The sequence below is a fragment of the Dendropsophus ebraccatus genome, chromosome 11, assembly GCF_027789765.1.
Source record: "Dendropsophus ebraccatus isolate aDenEbr1 chromosome 11, aDenEbr1.pat, whole genome shotgun sequence".
Taxonomy (NCBI): Eukaryota; Metazoa; Chordata; class Amphibia; order Anura; family Hylidae; genus Dendropsophus; species Dendropsophus ebraccatus.
In genome coordinates, this window is record NC_091464.1 from 40,020,681 (window position 1) to 40,045,242 (window position 24,562).

Below are 24,562 nucleotides of genomic sequence, written 5' to 3' on the forward strand. Positions count from 1 at the left end.
CACAGGTATTACAGGAAAGTATTCAAAAGAAGACAGTAAAAATGAAAAACTCGAATTCTTCCAATAATATGTTCGTTTAGTTTGAAATTTCTCCATTTTTACGAGGAACAAGAGGAAAAAAGTACCCCAAAATTTGTAATGCAGGTTCTCCTGAGTACAATGGTACCCCATATGTGGGCATAAACCACTGCATGGGCACACAGGAGGGCTCAGAAGGGAAGGAGCGCCAACTAGCTTTTTCAATGCAGATTTTGCTGCAGAAGTTTCCGAGCACCAGGAGCGTTTGCAGTGCCCCTGTAGTGCCAGCAGAGTAAAATCTCGCCATAAGTCACTCCATTTTGGAAAGTGCACCCCTCAAAGTATTCATCTTGGTGTGTGGTGACCATTTTGACCCCACAGGTATTAGAGGAAAGTATTCAAAAGTAGACAGTAAAAATGAAAAACTCAAATTTTTCCAATATTATGTTCTTTTAGTTTGAAATTTCTCAATTTTATGAGGAACAAGAGGAAAAAAGTACCCCAAAATTTGTAACGCAGGTTCTCCTAAGTTAAAAGGTACCTCATATGTGGGCATAAACCACTGCATGGGCACACAGGAGGGCTCAGAAGGAAAGGAGCGCCAATTAGCTTTTTCAATGCAGATTTTGCTGAAGAAGTTTCCGAGTGCCAGGTTCGTTTGCAGAGCCCCTGTAGTGTCCGCAGAGTAAAATCTCCCAATAAGTCACCCCATTTTAGAAAGTGCACCCCTCAAAGAATTTATTTTGGGGTGTGGTGAGCATTTTGACCCCACAGGTTTTTGAGGAAAGTATTCAAAAGTAGACAGTAAAAATGAAAAACTCGATTTTTTCCAATAATATGTTCCTTTAGTTTGAAATTTCTCAATTTCTCGAGGAACAGGAGAGAAATGTCACCCCAATATATGTAAAGCAGGTTCTCCTGAGTAGAACGGTACCCCATATGTGGGCATAAACCACTGCATGGGCACACAGCCGGGTTCAGAAGGGAAGGAGCGCCAATTAGCATTTTCAGTGCAGATTTTTCTGAAGAAGTTTCTGAGCGCCAGGTGCGTTTGCAGAGCCCCTGTAGCAGAATAGATTCCCCCCAAAAGTCACCCCATTTTGGAAAGTGCACCCCTCAAAGAATTCATCTTGGGGTGTGGTGACCATTTTTACCCCACAGGTATTAGAGGAAAGTATTCAAAATTGGCCAGTAAAAATGAAAAACTCGAATTTTTCCAATAATATGTTGGTTTAGTTTGAAATTTCTCAATTTGACGAGGAACAGGAGAGAAAACGTACCCCAAAATCTGTAACGCAGGTTCTCCTGAGTACAACGGTACCCCATATGTGGGCATAAACCACTGTATGGGCACACAGCAGGGCTCAGAAGGGAAGGAGCGCCAATTTACAGGAGCAAAACCGCAGCTAGTAATGGTTATTAGAATAGCGCAGTTACTAAAATAAAATAAAAAAAATGAGATTACAGGTAATGTGGGGTGGTTACGGGCAACCAGGGGTGGTTATGGGCAACCAGGGGTGGTTACGGGCAACCTGAGGTGGTTACAGGTAATCTGGGGTGGTTACGGACAACATGGGGTGGTCACGGGCAACCTGCTGTGGTTACGGCAACCTGGGGTGGTTACAGGCAACGTGGGGTGGTTACGGGCAATGAGGGGTGGTTATGGGGAACGTGTGGTGGTCACGGGCAACCTGCTGTGGTTACGGCAACGTGGGGTGGATACAGGCAACGTGGGCTGGTTACAGGCAACGTGGGCTGGTTACAGGCAACGTGGGCTGGTTACAGGCAACGTGGGCTGGTTACGGGCAATCTGCTGTGCTTACAGACAATCTGGGATGGTTACGGGAAACGTGGGGTGGTTACGGGCAACCTGCAGTGCTTACAGACAATCTGGGGTGGTTACGGGCAACGTGGGGTGGTTACGGGCAACCTGCAGTGCTTACTGACAATCTGGGGTGGTTACGGGCAATGTGGGGTGGTTACGGATAAACTGAAGTTCTTATAGGCAATCTGGGGTGGATACCTGTAATCTGGCATGGGCACCGCAATCTGGAGGGCGTCATTGGCAATTTGGGGTGGTCAGAGGCGACGTGTGGTGGTCAGAGGCGACGTGTGGTGGTCAGAGGCGACGTGCGGTGGTCAGAGGCGACGTGCGGTGGTCAGAGGCGACGTGCGGTGGTCAGAGGCGACGTGCGGTGGTCAGAGGCATCGTGGCGTGGTCAGAGGCATCGTGGCGTGGTCAGAGGCAACGCGCGGTGGTTACGTGCAATCTGGGGGGGGGGTTACATGTAATCTGGCATGATTACGGGGAACCTGGGGGGGTTATGTGCAACCTGGAAGGGTTACAGACAATCTGGGATTGTTACTGATAAACTGAAGTGCTTATAGGTAATCTGGGGTGGGTACATGTAATTTGGGGTGGTTACGGGCAATCGGGAGGGGGTCACTGGCAATTTGTGGTGGTTACGGGCAACGTGCGGTGGTTACGGGCAACGTGCGGTGGTTACGGGCAAAGTGCGGTGGTTACGGGCAACGTGCGGTGGTTACGGGTAATCTGGGGAGGGGTTAGGGGTAATTTGGGAGTAAACTGCAATTATTACTATAATAAAAAGTGTGTGTTTTATTTTTTTGTATGTTTGTCACTTTTTGTACTTTACATATTCATTTTCACTGTATTACTATGATTACTGTGATATTTTCTATCTCAGTAATCATAGTTCAGTGACAGAGACCAAATTGGTCTCTGTCACTTTAAATTTTCAGAGTTGGCTGGTTGTGAAGCGCATGCGCACTTCATAACCAGCCAGGACGTCGAGGAGGAAGGAGCTCCAGGAGCAGGTGAGTATATGGGGAAGGGGGGGTGACTGGGGGACGGGGGTGACAGGGGGGGTGGGGGGCGACTTGGGGGATGGGGGGACATCACTTTTTATCCCCTGTCACCAATCATTCATGGTGACAGGGGATAAAAAGTGCCTGGATGCACATGGTACAAGCGATCAGCGGTATATAGTATATACCGCTGATTGCTTGTACCGGGACCCAACAGGGGGGTCCCCGATGACTGCCCCATGCTCTCCGCTACCTCCGGTGGCGGAGAGCATGGGGCTTTCATTCATTTTAACTTTTCCATCGCTGTGAACCGACATTAGTCGGTTCACAGCGATGGCGGAGGCCATCTTGGAAATGATGGCCGCCGGGGGAGGGGGGTTTGTGATAGCCCTACTAGGGGGGGCTGATCTGAGGTCTGGGGGACACTTATTTCATCTTGAATCTACGGCGGGGGGAGATGAAAGGCGGCGGCAGCACCGGTAATCTCCTTTACCGACGGCCGCCGCTATTAACGTTATAGCGGCGATCGTCGGTAAGGGGGGGGGGCCGGGACGGACCCCACACACTGCCCCAACCCCTCAGCTACCTCAGGTAGCCGGGGGGATGGGGTGGGGACCGTCCCGGGCCCCGTAGCCTTATTCTCTGCCATCGCCGTAAAAAGCTGATGGCAGCAGAATAAGGACCCTTAGTGACCGCCGTAAAAAGCCGTATCGGCGGTCACTAAGGGATTAACCTCTTAAGGACCCATGACGTACCAGTACGTCATGGATCACTGTAACTTAAGGACCCATGACGTAACGGTACGCGGGTCCTTTAAGAGGGCGCCGCGGACTGGCCGCATGCGATCTGGAGAGATGGCCTGCAGAAATACACTGCAGGCCATCTCTCCCTGTCGGCATGGGGGGTTGTTAACCCCCCCCCATGCCGACGATCGCCGCTATTAGCTTATCAGTTCAGATCAGCCAATAGCGGCAATCGGAACCTTTCCGGGCCATCGGTGACCCGATGACCCGGAAAAAATGGCGGTCGGTGCTGTCGGTAATGGTGGTCACGGTGCCACCAGCCGTTCACGGCGATCAAAGTCCCCAAAAGTTATAAATACCTGCTCCTGCTACCTAGCTGAGGGGTCAGGAGCAGGTATTTGTACATTACTCACCTGTCCCGGGGTCCTGATCGGCATCTTCCGGGTTCGCGGCGTCCTTGTCTTCTGGTCGGGTCTTCGGCTCCTTCCGTGACGTCCCGTTTGTCTTTTTTCGGATCTTGCGCTCTGCTGCCCTCTAGCGGCTGATAAGTGTAATACAGTTATCAGCAGCTATAGGGATGTTCAGTATGTAATAAAGGTTTTTTTTCCCAATTTTTTTTTCTATTTTCCACACCCTATCGCCCCTGAGTGTTGATCAGCATTGCACGAAAGTGCGCTGCTAATCAGAAACTCCTCCTTTTTGGCGTAGGGTGTTTTTTTCTATATCCTACTGCCACGGTCTGCTGATAAGTGCCGCACATAAGTGACATGACGGTACGGCATGAAATTCTACTAACTCTGTGAAAGTACCTTAGGTTACACTTACAGATTTAGGGTACGTGCACACTGTGGAATGGCGAAGGATAACCCTTTCTGCATTCTGCAGCTGGCACCCACCGGCAGACTGATGCGGGGCGAGTGTCTCCACCCGTGTCATAGACTCCATGTTATACACGGGCGGATTCCATCGTCCGTCCAAAGAATGAACACATTGTACGGAGAGCGGAATCGGCCGTGCATAGAATGGAGTCTATGACGGACGGAGATGCGCGCCCGCATCAGTCCGCCGGTGGGTGCCAGCTGCGGAATGCACAAAGGGTTATCCTTCGCCATTCCGCAGTGTGCACGTACCCTTAGAGTGTATGAAGGAAGGGACACCCACAATGCCCCCCACCATCCTCAGAGTTAGTGGGGAGATCATTCGGGAACTGATCTTCCCACTGCTGGATAAAGGATACCACCCGTACGGGGATAACTCTTATACCAACACCCCCTCTTCTGGTCCCTCGCTGCCCGAGCTACTGTAGCTTGCGGCATGATCCGAACATATCAGAAGCAGTAATAGAGCCATAATATTTAGCAGCCATGGAGAGGACCCAGCGCTTCTGGATATGAAGGACCCCGTATCACACCAGGGCAACCTTTTCCAGGTGACGTCCCGCACACAGGAGAACGGGAGACCCCAGAAGAAGTGCAGAGTGTGGCGTAACAGGGGGATCAGGAAGGACACCATTTTCCAGTGTGACACCTGTTCTGATCACCCCGGCCTCTGCATACAGGATCGCTTCAAGGCGTACCACACGTCATTGGAGTTCTACATTTTCTAAATTCTGTCCCTTATTCCTATTTCAGGGGTCACGTTGATCCGGGGATTATTCTGATTGCCATTATGGAGTCGGGAAGGAATTTTTTCCTGTGATGAGGCTATTGTCGTCTGGCAAAACACAACAATCACTGAACTCAGGGAGAACAGTGAAAAATTCCAATGGAGTACTCATTTGCGAGTCTCCATTGATTGTCCCTTACACAATTTGAATATGCAAAAAAGGGGTCCGTGGAGCCTCAGTTACGAGTCGTCTGCCTTACAAGGTTTTTTTTTGCCTTCCTCTGGATGAACACAGGTTGAATTTGATGGACACCTGTCATTTTCAACCTTATAAACTAATAATTGGCCTAACACCCCCAAATAAATTAGAATTGTCCCTTTTCCCCAGCTAAATAGGTATGGCCGCCATTCCCATTAGAGGATGCCATGATGCAATTATAAACCCTCTGTGCTGCCAGGGCAGTAGAAACCCCCCACAAGTGACCCCATTCTGGAAACTACACCCCATAAGGAATCTAACAAGGGGGGCAGTGGGTATATGGCCCCCTGGTGACGGCCACATTTGGGACGTGAAAATGAAAAAAAAAAATGGTATTTTTTATTTTCACGGCACATGTTCTACACATGTGCCCGTCACCAGTTGGGTCCATATGCTCACTGCACCCCTCGTTAGATTCCTTATGGGGTGTAGTTTTCAGAATGGGGTCACTTGTGGGGGGTTTCTACTGTCCTGGCAGCACAGGAGCTTTGTAATTGCGACATGGCCTCCATCCTCCATTCCAGCCTCTAAATGGTGCTCTGTCCCTTTGGTGGCTTGCCCTGTGCCCATATGGCACATTATGTCCACATGTGGGGTATTTTCGTACTCAGGGGAAATTACCCTACACGTTTTGCATTTATTTTCTTTTTTAACCCCTTGTGGAAATGGAAAAAAATCAAGGCTAGACCAACATTTAGTGAATTTTTTTTAATTTTTACTCTAAATCATTGATCTTGTCATGATTTTTTCATTTTCACAAGGGGCTAAAAGATTAAAAAAAAACACAAAATGTGTAGAGCAATTTCCCCTGAGTACGGAAATACCCCACATGTGGACATAAAGCGCCATGCGGGTGCAGGGTAAGCCTCCAAAGGGAAGGAGCGCCATTTGGTTTTTTGAGGCTGGATTTGGCTGGAATGGATTTTGAGGGGCCATGTTGCATTTATAAGGCCCCTGTGTTGCCAAGACAGTTGAAACCCCCCACAAGTGACCCCATTATGGAAACAACACCCCTCAAGGAATGTAACAAGGGGTGGAGTGAGCATATGGACCCCACTGGTGACGGGCACAAATGTGGAACAATGTGGCGTGAAAATGAATATTAAATTTTTTACACTATAATGTTGGTCTAGCCTTGAATTTATCATTTTCACAAGGGGTTAAAAGAGAAAAAAACACACAAAATGTGTAGAGCAATTTCCCCCGAGTCCGTAAATACCCCACATGTGGACATAAAGCGCCATGTGGGTGCAGGGCAAGCCTCCAAAGGGAAGGAGCGCCATTTGGATTTTGGAGGTTGGATTTGGCTAGAATGGATGATGAACGCCATGTCGCATTTACAGAGCCCTTGTGCTGCCAAGACAGTGGAAACCCCCCACAAGGGACCCCATTCTGGAAACTACACCTCTCAAGGAATCTAACAAGGGGTGCAGTGAGGATATGGACCCCTTGATGACGGGCCCATTTGTGCCGTGAAAGTGAAAAAAATTTAAATTTTTCACCGTTTTTACGCCGTTCCCCCTGTCTTGATATATATATATATTACTCAATTCGTTAGGATTACAACGATATGTAACATATATAACTTTTATTTTATGTAATGGCTTGTAAAAAATTCAAACCATTGTTAACAAATACAGTATATGCTCCTTAAAATCGCTCTATTCCCAGGCTTATTACGCTTTTATCCTTTGGTCTATGGGGCTGTGTGAGGTGTAATTTTTTTGTGCCATGATCTCTACTTTCTATCAGTACATTGTGCATATGCGACTTTTTGATTGCTTTTTATTACAATTTTTCTGGATTTGATGCGACAAAAAATGCGCAATTTTGCACTTTGGTATTTTTTGCACTTATGCCATTTACCGTGCGAGGTCAGGAATGTGATAAATTAATATTTTAGGCGATTACGCAAACGGCGATACCAAACATGTTTATTTATTTTTATTTATAACATGGGAAAAGGAAGATGATTCAAACTTTTATTAGGGGAGGGGGCTTTTTACTAATAACAACACTTTTTTTTACACATATACTAGAAGCCCCCCTAGTTATACTGCATAGATCCATCAGATGGCACTGGATTGCTTTCAGCTGCTGCAGCCAAAAACAATCGAGAGTCGAGCTGGGATCAGCGCCATTATGGCGCTGACCTCGGCCCAGGTGAGAAGCAAGGAACGCTCCTCCGCGATCCCCCCACTAGACACCAGGAAACGGCTGCAGTCAGTTTTCAGACGCAGATGCCAACTTTGACAGCTGTGTCTGAAAACGTAATAAGTGGGCACTGCGATCAGACCGTGCCCACTAATAGCCGCGGTCTCAGGCTACATGCGGCACCAGGAACCGCGGCGGTTTAGAGCGGGCCCGCCGCGCGGCACCGCTCTTATGTTCCCTAGGCGGACCAGGACTTACGGGTACGCCCCGGGGTCATCTAGGGGTTAATACACTACAAAAGCTTTTGTTATATGACAAAGTGAAGACAATGAGAAATAAGAAAAAAGGCAAGAGGCAAAATTTTTTTTTTTTTTTCCAAATGGAAACTCTTTATTGTTTACCATTTCTCCGGGACTGAAATACAGTAAATGATCTAATGTTCCCTTTTATGAGTACTGGTTGGTACAATACAGAAGCCTTGAAAGGCACTCTAGGTGCTCTACAAATACAACGGACTGGCTGACTGCCGAGGAAGGGATGGGAAGGGGGGTGGTATGGGATGTTTAGCATAAAAACTTGTTTGAAACAATAGGTAATTTTCTAATGACACATGTAGTTACTGCTATTTATGCTGCTATTTCAGCTTTCTGTCATTAGGTGGTGAGGGCCAATCTCATTTTGTTATAGGGCTCTATGAATTCCAGTAATGCTCCTGGAGGTGACAACATATTGTAAATCCTTGTCTGGTTTGTACGATGGAATGAGTCTAATGTTCCTCCTAAGAAGATATACTAAAAGGAGTGGATAGCAGTTAAAGGGGTAGTACAGCGGTAAACAATTCACAGAATAACACACATTACAAAGTTTTACAACTTTGTAATGTATGTTATGTCTGTGAATGGCCCCCTTCCCCGTGTCCCACCACCCCCACCCGTGTACCCGGAAGTGTGGTGCGCTATACATACCTGTCACGTGCTGACTCGTCTCCAATGTTCAGTCAGCGATGTCGTCTTCAGCGTCATCAGATGCTCAGCCGCGACTGGCTGAGCACAGTTTGGCTCAGCCAATCGCGGCTGAGCAGCTGATGACGCGGCCGCGTCATCGGCTGCTCAGCCGCGATTGGCTGAGCACAGTTATGCTCGCGGCAGAGGGCGATGACGCGGCAGAGGGCGGCCGGCACTCAGGACGGACGGAGGGATTCGGCTGAAGACGACATCCGGGTACACGGGTGGGGGTGGTGGGACACGGGGAAGGGGGCCATTCACAGACATAACATACATTACAAAGTTGTATAACTTTGTAATGTGTGTTATTCTGTGAATTATTGTTCACCGCCGCACTACCCCTTTAATAGTGGAGGATGACAGAACGATAATATGTTGTTGATGCTGAGATTAAGTTTAAAGAACTGAAGGATGGCGTTGATGATGAACACATAGGGGGGCTGGCATGTAGAAAGCTAACCAGTGCCAAAAAGTTCTACTCGTGTGACCTCGAAATAAAGGTATGCTCGAAAACCATAGGGGTTAATAATGAGCAGGCTGTGACTGTAGTACAGATGGAAAAGGTATATCACTATGGAGAGGTTAATCCAGGGCACAGGATGTCTGACAAGTGCTTCTACGGGGAAATATGCTAAAACATATGGCACACAATGCTGAATCATACAAACTGCTATACAGTCAGCAATATACTCAATATATACTGTCAACTAAGGACACATCTTAAGTTGTGCAATGAGAAATCCAATAATGACCCCATAGTCAGGGTATATTAGGATAGAGAGAGAAAGTAAAATACATAGTCAGCATGCAATGACAGCTGCACACTGCTGACTAATATTACTGTGCCATGCTCAGTTCACTTGTCAGATGGGCCCTCACTGGACTGTTGGCTGCAGTTCTTATAGACATTTCTTAGCATTACTACCCCTGTTTAGCCTTTTACCTCACAGTCACATTAAATGCATTTACAGTTTACCTTTGGTGCTCTTGGTGTTAATGGGGCCTGTAGTAGTTTCCTTCTCTCCATATAGAAAAAAAAATGGTTTTGCAGAACAATATATCACATGGCAAATAATATGTGCAGAACAAATAAAGAATTATTAGCAGTTACTTAAAAAAAAAAAAAAAAAAAGATCGACATAAAAAAATCTAACACCAACTCAGGGCCGGTTCATCATTTCCCATTAGATCAGTAGTGCTTTCAAATTTGGAGCTTCCCTTTAAATTCCTATTAAATAACTGAATAGTATAAAGGTAATACAAAGAATAATAAAGATTTGATTCTACAATAGGAAAAGATGTTGGTTCTAAAAAAGTATTTTAAGAGTATTCACTATACGCTCGCACTGCTTAAATATTCCCATTTCAATTTAAATAAATTGGATTTGTCACAGGCCTTTGGTTATGCAGATGTGCAAATCTTGTTTCTTCAGAACTCTAGGTTATATTTGCATATGTCTAAACATAAATATAACAATGTGAATACAATTACAGTAGCATTGCAACCAGTTGTAATACACGCCACCATCTGAGGCTTGCCTGAAGAAGCTGTATTTCATTTAGTGTAACTGTAGCTGATTCTTCTTATCCAAAGAAATGCTAATTCCTAAAGCAATCCTAAAAAAAACTCCAAGGTATGAAATGCATGAGGTCATGGAAGTTTCTAGTGTTTTCTATTATACTGAGCAAATCTTGGCCTCGGTGTCACAATAATACCTAAAGAGAGATTACGGCAATAGAGTTTATTATATGGCATAGAAATGTCCAGACTAAGCTGCTGATCAGCTCTGCCCTGTGTCACAGAACTGACTGATAGAGAAGCGTCATTTTCTGTACACCGTGAGAAGTAAGAACACGTCATTCTCAGGTCCAAGGTGAGAAGAATAAGAATACAAGAGACCAAGGGCATAGAAGAAACTTTCTTATGAGCTGTTAAAGAAGTGGCATTTACTTGAACTTAAAAAAGATCAGTTCTTATTAAAAAAAATAATTTAAAAATAATTTTAGATTTGTATAAAGAGTTTATTGTGTAGTGACCGTGATATATATATATTCCCTGGCACTACCTTCTTACTTTGTGGGAACCAATGGGTCTCACAAGCTAAAAGCATTTACACCTACTGTATGAAGAGAATAAGTAACAAATGTGGGATTGCTGGGGGTCTGACTGCTGGGACCCGCAACAATCTGGAGAATGGTGGTTTCTGAGTGCCCTTTGTAAATCAAGTGGCTGTGCCTCTGTGATTAAATTCACTGTGATTGAGAAATGGGGTGGATCCCTAAAATATCATAGAGCATGCCTTAATGCTCAATCTCCTCCTGCTGATAGCTCCCTATTGGGCACAGGGCGCTAAGGATGAAGGTATGTCGTTTACCTTCATCTTCCATGGTGTTCCCATGCAGTTGTTAATGTAATCATGTCTCCGGTAAGAATGTTAGGAGCACTGGAAGTCGGGCTATTGCTATCCCTGGCCGGCACGCTCCTAATCATTAGAAGTGACGGGAACAGTGGGGGTGGTTCAATCACATTAAAGGGGAACTATCAGCAGGTTATACCTGCTGATAACCCCCTCTAGCACCTGGGACGCTGAGGAGGAAGGTATGTGTCTTACATTTCTCCTCGGTGCTGGTTCCGCACTGTTAGTTGGCGTGATCTCAGCCGGGAGTACTGTTAGGAGGACTGCTGGGTCAACTGATGATGCTGTGGGGACAATGCTCCTAACAATGCTCCTGGTCAAAGATTACGCCAGCTAACAGTGCGGGACCGGCACCGAGGAGAAATGTAAGACACAGCGTCCTCAGCGTCCCCAGCACTATAGTGGGCTATTAGCAGCTTAGATTCGTCTAACCTGCTGAGATTTCCCCTTTAACAACTGCACAAGAACAGCGCCTAAGATGAAAGTAAGAGACATCTCTTCATCCTCAGTGCCCCATGCCGAATAGGAAGCTATCAGCAGGTTAGATCTGTCCATGTCTGCATCGCATCTCTTCTGCTCCTACACCATACCGATGTACCAAAGGTGGCAATATATATAAAAAAAATTGCCAATTCAGGAACAGTACCTGTGGCAGGGATTACTGAAATCTGAGCTTGGCAGCCGAATTAGAAATACAGTATAAGCTCTGAATCCTTCAGTCGATTCTTCTGGTTATCTCAATCTCTTAAGATTTTGTGCCATTCACTTTGTCAGCATATAGGAACAATTTTGAGTTTTCCCTTTCTATTCCCGATTCTGGGCCTATGCACACAGTGTGCAGTTTGCTCACCTAACAATAGATCCAACTCTAAAGTTATAGCGTAAGAACTTTTCAGAGACAGAACATACAGTAATGGAAGGATTGCAATACATTCCTTTCTTGTAAGGACACATGTAGAAGTGAGTAAAGCACGTTCCCTGTATTCATGGCTTTTACTTCTCATCACTTCTTTGGCTACATGAGGAGGTGTTGTCAGCATTTTGGGAATATTTCTGGAGCTAAATTGCTGTGTTAAAGCACTGATGTTAGCATAAAGTTGGCTTGGTTGATGTGCCCCACGGAATCCAGATGATCTTTCTCATAAACCATACAAACCATTGCTCATGTTGTGTTCTCCGTCTCATTGGTGAGGTGATTTGTTACCTTCTTCCTCAGTATAGTACAATTGGAACAATTCTGCTATTTGTTCTAATGAGGAACAATTTTTCTTTTCTGCTTTTAAGCTTAGAGACAAACCACTCGTGCCAGAACAGGCCTCCAGCTGTGCAGACTATGCTTTCTATACTAGATGTGCCAAAAGGGAATAGAAGAGTACATGTATTCCCTCTATTCCCCTTGTCAGTCAGCAATCTAAATTGAGTGCATAAAGAATCCCCAGCAATATGTTACTGAAGGAATTGCTAAAGGGCTCGTTTCCAACAATACAATTATTTTTCTGAAAATAAAATACTGAATATTACAATTTCCCTAAAGCTGTCCCACATATCCCTCCTTTAAAAACGACATTGCGTTAATCTAGGTGGGATATGATGAGGGCACAAACAAGTATTGACCCCGGTTTAAGGACAAAGTGAGATTGGGAAATTATTTGAGCTTGAGATGTCAGGAAGTCATAAGGAGTTGGATGTATATTCTGAAGGACAGGGTGGCCTCAAAGGTTGTACTGCGGAAAAAGTGTGAGACCATTCATTATGATTGATAGAATATGAAGAATTCAGTTACTTGCTGTCTTGAACCATGATCTTTGTTCATGGTGATATAAAGCCTTATAATGTGACGTTATGGGTGGGACCTTTATCATGTCACAACACATAGCACTGGGGATCCATGGATGTTGATAGAACAGGCTTCAGAGGGGCTTTAAAAAAGACCTCCCCCCGTGCTGGGACAGAGCCCGGCCAACCCCCGATGCAGACCCATATACTCACAGCTTCCAAGAAGTCCCGCTCCTGGGCCCGCTCCCACCGCTGAGATATCTCCGTCCAAGCCATGTGCGTGCTCCCAGAGATGAGTCCGATGCTCATAGAGAATGGCGGCTCCAGTCATTCTCTATGGACATCGGACTCATCTCTTGGAGTACGCACACAGCTTCGGACTGAGATATCTCGGCGGCAGGAGTGGAGACCTCTCGGAAGCGGTGAGTATATGGGTCTGCACCGGGGGGTTGGACGGGTTCTGTCCCAGCATGGGGGGTGACAGGTTCCCTTTAAAGGTGGGTATGTTACCAAGTTTATTTGTGAGTTAGGGTCTGCTTGAGGGTAAAGCTTAAATATTGCGTCGTACAAATATTATGTTAATTCAAATGGAACAAAGACAAGAGCCTCCAGTGACATGATGATGACGACAGGATGATGCATTGTCTTCTGAGAAAGGAAGGAGCCAGGGAGCTGTAGACAAACTATTTAATATATTTAATAATATTTAAAATGTATTTAAAATAATTTTCTGATACTGGAATAGCCCTTGAACTAGAGTTTTGAACTTGAACTTGCCACTAGTTTCAAGCTGCTTGAACCATGGACAGCATGAAACATGGACAAGCCTTATCCAAATGGTGCAAAAAGTCTTAAATCCAACTCTAATAGCATCTTCCTATGGCTCTGTAGTGTACAGTACCATGTTCACTTGAGGGAGGACACATCTGTCCTTCAGTATTTTTAAGCCAAAACTCAGGAGTGAGACCTACAAAAAGGAAATGTATCATGGGTTTTCTCTTCACCTCTTTTCAAAAAAAGCATGGGCAGAACATGTAAAGTTTTGGGTCCTCTACAGTTAAATCATCTGTTTGGGGGTAGTGGGTCCCCAATTTAACTTTGTACCTTTATTACTGAATAGGGCATATGGAATGAATATGTCCTAGGGAGACAACCCCCTTTATTTTTCCAGAATGTAACAAAAGTCTAAATGGCTGCCATACCCATATTTTTGTCTGTCAGCAGTCGGAGTTGCATTTTTAAGCTGTACGAGGTAACATTAACACATCCCTGTTATTAAGTATACATTTGACAGTTTCAGCGAGATCTTCTATTATTACCTTTAAAGTATACATTTGCAGTGTAATAAGTCATAATGAAGATTATATACTTCGCTCCGCAAGTGTTGGCTTTGTGGAAATTTTAGCGCTTGGCAGCTCAGAACAATTTTAAACCTTTTTACTACTTGCTTGCTTTGGCATTTTGTCTACAATTTCTTTCCCACATATGGAAATTCTATATATATATTCGAGAGATTTGGAAACTTTTCCTTGGTATTTAACTCTTAAGTGTAATGTCGTAGGCCTTACATTCTTAGACTCTTAGGAAAGTTAATGGTGCAGAAAGGCATTAGGGTACAGTAAATGGACGGTACTGTATAAAGAACTGCACTATGTATTTCTGTATAAAGTAACAGTATTTGAGACCATATTATAAATCTCATATTAGCAAGTAACATAATCTTGTTTTTATACGTATGATTTGGGTGGACAAGCTTTAAAACAGGTGAATGGCAAATTAGGCATAAGAAGAAAGGCAATCTCTGATACATACCAGCCAACTCCCCCAGTAAAAGTGGGTATTTATGAGTCAGATGTTTACTAGGTGAAGATAGATCATATTCAGTTAGTGCAGAATTATCTGTAATTAGAAATGCAAAAATCAATTGTACAGCAAGGCTTTAGATTTTGGGCCATTTTACAGACAGTATATGTTGTAATAATAAAAAAAAAAACTATAACTATGTTTCAGTCACTAGATGGAGTTACAGTAACAAAACTCAACTCTAGCTGATAACTTGTTGCCAGGGGCGGTCTTGGCATTTCTGGGGCCCCACACGAAGTTATGTCTGGGGCCCCCCCTTGACACGCGTTCCAAAACAATAGACTGCTGTGTGTTGCCCCCAGTAGTATATACCCCTTGTGCGCTACCGCCAGTAATGTATAGACCCCTGTGTGTTCCCCCAGTTATATATAGCCCCCCGTGTGCTCCCCCAGAAGTATATAGACCTCCTGTGTGCTGCCCCAGTTGTATATGGACCCCCTGTGTGCTGACCCCAGTTGTATATACCCCCTGTGTGCTCCCCCACTAGTATATAGGCCCCCTGTGTGCTCCCTCAGGGGTATTTAGCCCCCTGTGTACTCCCCCACTTGGGTATAGACCCCTGTGTGCTCCTCCAGTAGTATATAAACCCCCTGTGTGGTTCCCCCAATAGTATATAGACCCCCTGTGTGCCCCACCAGTATTATATAGACCCCTTGTGTGCTGCCCCAGTAGTATACAGACCCGTGTGCTCCCCCAGTTATATATAGACCACCTGTGTGCCTCACAAGTAGTATATAGACCCCCTGTATGTTCCCCCAGTAGTATATAGACCCCTTGTGTGCCCCACCAGTAGTATATAGACCCCTGTGTGCTCCCCCAGTAGTATATAGCCCCCCTGTGTGCTCCCCCACTTGGATATAGACCTCCTGTGTGCTCTCCAAGTTGTATATAGACCTCATTCTGCTGCCCCAAGTAGTATATAGACCCCCTGTGTGCTGCCCCCAGTAGTATATAGACCCCTCTGTGAAGCCCCAGTAGTCTATAGCCCCCCCTGTGTGCTCCCCCTGTTATATAGCCCCCCTGTGTGCTCCCCCCATTTATATAGACCCCTGATGTGCGCTCCCCCAGTTAAACAGACCCCTGTGTGCTCCCCCTCCCATATAGTATATAACACAATAAAACAAACACTTATACTCACCTGGGTATGGGCGTCTCCTCTTCTCTTCACTCTTGTGGCCGCAGGAAGGGTTTTCCCTGCGATCACAAGAGGCCGCACTCCCCTTGTCCTGGCGCCGATGCTCCAGTGATGTCACTGGAGCGCCGGCACCACAAGGACAAAGCTGCCACTTGTGACTGCAGGGAAAACCCTTCCTACAGCCACAAGAGTGACTGACAGGAAGGGGGCCAATGTCTCCCGCCCTGTCAGTGCTGCTGCATGTAACTATGAGCGCTCATAGTTACAGTTCAGATGGCAGCAGCGAGCAGGGCAGCGGCCCTGTCCAGCGGTCTTGAGCACAAGATCGGGGTGTGGGGACCCCCCTGGATGTTGGGGGCCCCAAGCGATCGCTTGGGGTGCTTGGTGCCAAAGACCGCCACTGCTTGTTGCCCATAGCTATAGGAGGTTTCATTGGTAAACTGGCATCTGCTACATATCTGCATACTATAGACTGTGCACACTATCTGTGAGACAGACACTACATAAACACATTTCAAATGTCCCCCTTTAAAATAAATGCTCTGCTGTGATTGTTTGCTGTGATTGTTTGCTGTGAGAATCTAAGTCAGGTATGAATTGATTTTTAGTCACTGATCATTTACCACTTATGTTATTTTAACTAGAGACCTGAGACATCTAAAGAGACATTTGCACCATGCTTTTTGAATCACCCTGTGTATGTAGATAGATAGATAGATAGATAGTTATGCATAGTGAATATAAAAAGTCTAAACTTGAATTAATGAATGAATTAACTAATTTGAATTTATGATAGGATTCAGCCTTTTTTCGTAGGACTCTACCAACATTGCACAAGTAGACCTGGCAATCTCTGCCCAGTCTTCCTTGAAAAAGCTTTTTAAATCTGCATCTCCTGTTTGGAGGCGTCTTCAGGTCAACCCACAAATTTTTATTTGGATTCAGGTCTGAGCTCTGACTGGTTCATTCCAAAACTTTGTTCTTCTCAGAAAGCAATTCTATTGTTGATGTAGGTTCATCATCAGTTTCAAGATAACCAGGAGATGTTGTAATAGTAATGCCAGGAGGTGTTGTAGGAGTAATGTTACAAGGTATTGTACGGGTAATGCTAGGAGATGTTGTAACGAGATATTACAATGTTACGAGATGCTACGAGATATTGTAAGGCTAATGCCAGGACGTGTTGTAGGAGTAATGTTACGATGTATTGTAATAGTAATGCCAGGACATGTTGTAGGAGTAATGTTACGAGGTATTGTAATAGTAATGCCAGGAGGTGTTGTAGGAGTAATGTTACGAGATATTGTAAGGGTAATGCCAGGAGGTGTTGTAGGAGTAATGTTACGATGTATTGTAATAGTAATGCCAGGACATGTTGTAGGAGTAATGTTACAAGGTGTTGTAGGAATAATGTTATGAGTTATTGTAAGGGTAATGCCAAGAGGTGTTGTAGCAGTAATGCGAGGGGAAGATACAGCTGACCCGCACCGCCAGACAATGATCCAGTATCAATGGGCCCACGGATATGAGTATGCAGGATACACCGCGGTAGGTTCGGCTGAGCACCGGGGGTGCAAGACGGTAGAACAGGAGTACACTGTGTATAGGGTAGACAAAGACAGCACTCACCCGGTATCAATCAGCTCACTTTATTCCATAGACCGCGGATAGCAGGGAGGGAGCGGTAAGGACGCGCACTGGGACGGCCGTTTCGGGGACACGCCCCCTTTGTCGACCAGGTAATGACCAGGTCATTACCTGGTCGACAAAGGGGGCGTGTCCCCGAAACGGCCGTCCCAGTGCGCGTCCTTACCGCTCCCTCCCTGCTATCCGCGGTCTATGGAATAAAGTGAGCTGATTGATACCGGGTGAGTGCTGTCTTTGTCTACCCTATACACGTTGTAGCAGTAATGTTACGAGTTATTGTAAGGGTAATTCCAGGAGGTGTTGTAGCAGTAATGTTACGAGTTATTGTAAGGGTAATGCCAGGAGGTGTTGCAGAAGTAATTCAAGGAGGTGTTGCAGAAGTAATTCCAGGAGGTGTTGTAGGAATAATGCCAGGGTGTGTTGTAATAGTAATACCAGGAGGTGTTGTAAGGGTAATGCCAGAATGTATTGCAGGAGTAATGCCAGGAGGGGTTGTGGGAATAGCTTTATGACCCCAAACCTGGCACTAATAGTTTTATTGGTTCTAGGCACAGCTCTTATGTAGTCCTGCAGCACTTTGTGAGGATTTTAGGTAGACCAGACACCCTCCCATCTGGTTAGGGGGGTATGAATGAATGTAAATTCCATACCGTCATCCTCAGCATTGCTTCTGTGTAGTTTGTAGTTATTTCCACAGGTCAATACAGCAGTTTGGAGCACTGTGGGCGGGGCTACCACCTCCAGTGCACTGATCTGGCCCTTTCTTGGAAAGCTTACTCCATTGATATACTGTACATTAGGAGGAGCAGGCTGGTCATGCACCAATCAGGGCTTCGGGGTATATAGTCCCCCTCCCAGTGCTTTAAACGGACATTTTAGGGCCAGTTCACACAGTAGAACTGGCAGAATTCCGCAGTGGAACTCTTCACCGCAGAATCCAACCAGCATCGTGTCATACAGGCAGTCTATGGGAGGGCTTGCGTGCCTCCGCACCTCCCTGCTCGGAAAAACTGACATGTCATTGACGGAGAGTTCCTCTGCGGAATTCTGCCAGTTTTACTCCATGTGAACTGGCCCTTAGTCTGCGAATATAACACAAACTGGAAACAGTGCAGAGAATGAAACTTACCTTTATCCTCACTCCATGCACAATAGGGAGATAACAGCAGTTTACATTCCCTTTAAGGCCCCAGCGAATTTTTGTTTTTGCACTTTTGTTTTTTCCTCCTTGTGTTAAAAAGGCCATAGCACTTGCATTTTTTAACCTACATACTGTACTCATATGAGGTATTTTTGCTTGCAACACCAGATGTATTTTGTAATGACATACTTAATTTTCCCTTAAAATATCCTGCAAACCCGAAATTGGGTGATGAAATTGAAAAAAAAAAAGAAAAAAATCTATTTATCTAAAATCCAAGGTGTTTTGTTTCTATTTTACACCATTAGCCATGTAGTAAAACTGACATATTCCTCAAAGTTAGTACAGTTACAATAGGCAATTTCTATAACTTATTTTATTTCAATCTGGGCTACAGCGCCCTGCCAATGACATCTACTGGGGCCATTTAACTGCCGCTGTCAGTTTTAATAGTGGCATTAAAATGTTTAAATAGCTGGCCTGGAGTACAAATCCACCTCAGCTTTTGGCGGTGGCGCCATGTATAGAGCGGGCTTGAGTCCTGAACCCACGCTATACATTGTTTACGGCATCAGGCTAGGCATGTTGCTTTAGTCCTCTTGACAATCTCCAGGGCCAATTTTCTTCTTTTTATTTTTAACAATTTTTAGGAATGTCCAGTTCTTGGTAATCAACAAAACACAGCAATCACTGAACTCCGTCCGTGGAGCCTCAGTTGTGAGTCTCAAAACAGAGGAATAGCCAAATATCCCCAGCCTGTTGCCACGGGGTGCCTTCATGATGGGGAGAGCACCACACGACCCTGATAGGTAGCCCCTAAAGTCCCACTCGGTTGCAAGTATTGGAACATAAATAGGGAAACAACAGGGTAGCCCCGACAGCGATTGGCTGAGCAGCCTGTCATCTCAGAGCCATTTTGAAGCTGCAGCCGCCGGGAAGCGACCTGAGGGCAGGAGAAGACCTGGAGAGTGGAGAGGTATTATATAGCAGGTCAGGGCATGGGCTGCATGGACATCAATGATGTCCGTGCAGCCCTTGCTAAACAATTATTGAGCCATATTATAGGCCCAGTAAATGAGCGCTGATCTATTTACATTATGGATCTGTTGGTCATTGGTCCCTCTAATAGGACCCTAAGCCTCTGCAGTCTCTTTTAACATCTGTATGTCTCCTAGCATTTCCCCTCGCATTCCCTCCCACATCTCATTCCTTAGGGCCAGTTCACAGGAAGCAAAATCGGTGGATTTCTGCAGCGGAACTTTCCACTGCGGAATCCCGCCAGCCTCAGTGTTACACAGTGTCTCTATGAAAGGGCTCGGACGCCTACACTTCTATTGCTCTCCACTCAAAGAATTGACATGTCAATTCTTTGAACTGAGAGCGAAGGAAGCGGAGGTGCGTGAGCCCTCCCATTGACACACTGAGGCAGGTGGGAATTCCATCGATTTTGCTCTGTTTGAACTGGCCCTTAGGGGTTGCATATAATCTGATCACTCCAAGAGCTGATGGTCATCTTCTCTGGACTTAAGCTGTTTAAACATTAGATAATTAGCTATGGGAGAAGGGGTGAGGAAAATGCATTTTTCTCTATTAAGATACAGAAGAGTTTTTTTTATATTTGCTTGCACATTTGATTTATGCAAAGTTTGTTAAAACAACAGTGCTTATTTAAGTTCTCTAATGGCCTGTATATATAAATGTTCCAAGAACAGCTTGAAAAAATAGACATTCCTTGATACCCTCTAGGAAGCGCTTAACTTAAATTTTAAAAGGTTTTGTTGATTGCAAATTGGATAGATGCCTAGATTCTGCAGATGACAATGAGCATGGTTAAATAAGCGCAGCACACAAAAACATGGTTATTACCCCATTCTGTATTGTCCTGATCCAAGTGACATCTAAGTTACCTTATTACACTGATTGAAATGTTAAGAGAAACCATATCCACTTGTATATGTATATGCCCCATATCAGCCACAAAGCCTATATTAAAAGGTACCTGAGTTTAAAAAAAAAAATCCTTTGACATGTCCTAGTTGTCAGGAATGTCTCTCTGAGGAGTGTGATGCACACCTTGGCTCGTGCTGTGCGGCCGAGAAGGCACTGATTTCTTGTATTGCTCTGTTTCTGTGTTTTGTTTTGTAGTGTCTGAACACTGCTTTATCTGCTCACTTTGTTTGGTGGACACACCCGACTGCACCTGCTGAGTTCTGTCTGGCCATGTCATGGTTAATCTTTGTTTTGGTTCTGCTGTGACTGACAGGTCTTCCTGCCAGTGTACAGTATGTGTTTTGTTCTCAGGTGTCTGTGCTTGGAGATCAGGGAGATGGTCCAATTATGTTCTGGACCAGAACCCTTGCCTCCTATTTACAAACCCCAGTCTGTGTACTCATTGCTGGTTATTGACTTATGGTGCGTTTACACAGACAGATTTATCTGACAGATCTTTGAAGCCCAAACCAGGAACAGACAATAAACAGGGATCAGGTCATAAAGGAAAGACTGGGGTCTATTCTCTTTTCAAATCCATTCCTGGCTTTGGCTTCCAAAATCTGTCAGATAAATCTTTCTGTGTAAACGCACCCTTAGTCTCTGCCCGCTAGTGTCTTCTGTTTATTTGTATCTTCTGATCTTTGCCTTGTATCTTTGACCTCCCTTGCTTTAATCTCCCTGCCTGCCCCTGACCATATTGCCTGGACTTTGACTTCGCCTATTGGATTCTGATTTTGTACTTTTGCTGCCTGATTGTTTTGACCCGAACTGTTAACTATTCTTTATTGTGCTTGTTTGTCTGTCATTCTGTGTTACACTTTTTCAGTGTAGGGACCGCCTTCGTGGTTGTCCGCGGCTGCCTAAGGCCGTTTGAGGAAAGTGGGAAAGGACAGTTGGTGGGTTTAGCGTCAGGGCTCACTGTCTTGTCTTGTCGCTGCTGTCCGGTTCCTGACACTAGTTTTTATCAGTCACAATCTGGGAGTTCAAACCCCGACTTATCACTAGAACTAGAAGAAAGAACCCTATGGTTGAGCAATGGTTTCCTCCACTCTCTGTGCACACATCCCAAGGCAGCCCCTACAGAATTACATTATAAAGCTTAGCACAGTCTTCTCCCAGCTCATACTACTGAATGTTTGGAGTCTGAACACTGTCAAATTTTTTTATATGTCCAGAGAACATATAATTTTAACAAGTTTTATCAGTTTTATTGAATCTGATGCATATAACCTGTACACCCTCTACCCATTATACATTATTTATACAATGTACCATATTTCTTTCAATGACAAGCAATTCAAAGGACTTTAAGATGTAAGAAAGTCTATGAACACAGTCTTTTAGGATCTTACCTCTTAATTCTTGATTCCAAGCCTTAATTATCTGCCTGAAAGCAGATAACTATAAAAAATGATGCTCCTTGTAAATTGTGACTCTAACTAGTTTTATTCAGTAAGATGGATTGGCTGGCAAACTACTTCTTGTATGTGAACCGCTGACTTCATCTAGAACTGGCATCTTGAATTCTGCAATCGTCTTGGTTGTGATGACCCACCTGTGAAGAACTATTGATCAGTTTCATTGATTGAGAACTCTTGTAACATAGCTGCTCTCTCTGCAGCTTATTGTAACATCAATTTTAGATCCTGGAAAGTATTGCTGCTGTGTTTCAGTCCCAAGTGACATCTTCTTGTTGGCACTTTTATCAGAGGATGTTTGTTGGAAAGCATGTCAGTTTACCCTGTGGAAGTAACAGTGGGATATCACAAACTCCTGACATATATGAAGATTTATGTGCAGCATCAGAACTCCTAGTATCATGAGACTTTTGTCCAACTACTTCTCTACAGAACTAAATCTGACTGCCAAATAAATCTAGTGTTAATCCATAAAATATATTGGATAAACGGGGGTATCCAGGTCTATAACATTATTAACCTTGAACAAATCAGATTAGATGTAGTATTCTCCTTACAGGTTATTAAAGGACAACTCCGACGGGACCCCCCTCCCCCAAAAAAACACAGATACCATACTCACCATCTCTCCGGTGACGATCGCCACTCGATTCGATCGCCGTCCGCCTCACCGTCATCTGCGTCCACCGTCCAGCGACGCCTCTTACTTCCGGGTCCATGGGAGAGAAAAGGCTGCCAGTGCGCTTGCGCACCAGCAGCCTTTTCATTGGCTGGAGCGCATCACATGGCTTCCAGCAAGCTCAGCCAATCAGGGCCGAGCAAGCTGGAAGCCATGTGATGCACTCCAGCCAATTAAAAGGCTGGTGGTGCGCATGTGCACCAGCAGCCTTTTCTCTCCCATTCACTTTCAATAAAGACGCCGAGGAGGCAGAAGACCCGGACCGCCCTCCGACTCTGACGCCGTTGTCACCAGATGCCGCCCGGGAGAAGAGGACCGTGACGATCGTTATAGGTAATGTATACATTCTTTAACTTCCGGGGGGAGTGAAAGTCGGAAAGTGGGGGAAGGGGGCCAGACCAGGCATTTAACCACATTACAAAGTTATATAACTTTGTAATGTGTGTTAAATAAGCCAAAAAATTTTTTCGTGGGAGTTGTCCTTTAATATCTGACAACCGAAATTTTTTTTTTTTATATAAATATGTTATATATGCTATATTATTAAAACTTTAGCTTAGGCTGGGCTCATTTTGCGTTTTTGCAACGTATCTGTTTTTAATTGGTTACTTTTATCGGACAGAAAACATAGTCAACACTTCCTTTTTTTCCATTAAAAAAACTGCATCCGTTTCGATCCGTTTTTCTTTTTAAATAATGGAAGTCAATGGAAAAACGGATGACACACAATTGCATCCATTTTTGAATTAGCTTTTTTCCATAAAACGTATATGTTAAGTGGATCGCAAAAACGTAGTGTAAACCCAGCCTTAGAAGTCTACAGTAGAGATGAGTGAACCGGCCGAGGTTCGGGTTCGTATGAACCTGAACTCTCAGCTTCTGATTCCCGCTGTCTGCCCGCTCCATGGAGAGAGGACCGCCTGGAAAACTGGGATACAGCCATAGCCATAGGCTGTATCCCAGTTTTCTAGGCGGTCCTCAGGCTGTATCCACCCTCTCCACGGAGCGGGCAGACAGCGGGAATCAGAAGCCGAGAGTTCAGGTTCATACAAACCCAAACCTTGGCCGGCTCGCTCATCTCTAGTCTACAGTTCCCCAGTTTTCAAGGCTAGGCATTGGGGATATCCTTTATTAGTTCCTTTTTTTGTAATATGGTCATGTAGAGGAAGGAGCTGCTGCACCTCACACTTGTGGCTGACACTTATGCCTCTTGGCTACATTTAAAAACCAACATGACATGAGTCCCCACACCAAATCAACACCGTGTCGGTCAGTGACCGCCAACCCTGCAAAGCGAGCGCAAACAGGGAAGAGAGGCCACAGAATGGCTCTGCAACCCCACCGTCGCAGGACCAAACCCCAAGGGCCCCCCCTAAACCTAGCAGGTGCCAACGGCAGAGAAAGCGGCCAACAAGCATTACAAGTGTAAACAAGGTCTTACTGCACCAGAGGTAGAATGGGAAAACAAGGAGGTACTTACCATGTGTGCACAGGTGCTTCCTGCTAATTGGGGTCACATGAATCTTACCAGAAGGAGTAAGGGAGAAAAGTAAAATACGGTCATGGAGAGAAAGGAGCTGCTGCACCTCACACCTATGGCTGACACTAATGTCTCACGGCTACATTTAAAGACCAACGCCAAGATGCTGGTATATAATTTGATCAAACCATATTGCCTCATGCACCTCGCGCAGGTCCACTGGCCCACATGAGTCCCCTCACCCCCTCACCTTTTTTTTTTTTTTTTTTAATGCCCATACACCAGTCAAAAGTGAAAAGTTGGTCAAAACGGCAACTTCTTTGAGAAGTTTCCATAGAAATCTCAGAAACATTTGGCTGTGCCTTCATGTGTATAGGGAGGTTGCCGAAAGTTTTGAAGGTA

General features: G+C 45.1%; 1 protein-coding gene across 1 annotated transcript in view; it reads left to right on the forward strand.

Annotated features, from left to right (window-relative positions):
- PHEX (phosphate regulating endopeptidase X-linked) overlaps positions 1-24,562 on the forward strand; it is a 164,402-nt gene that overhangs the window by 23,462 nt on the left and 116,378 nt on the right. The window lies entirely within an intron of this gene.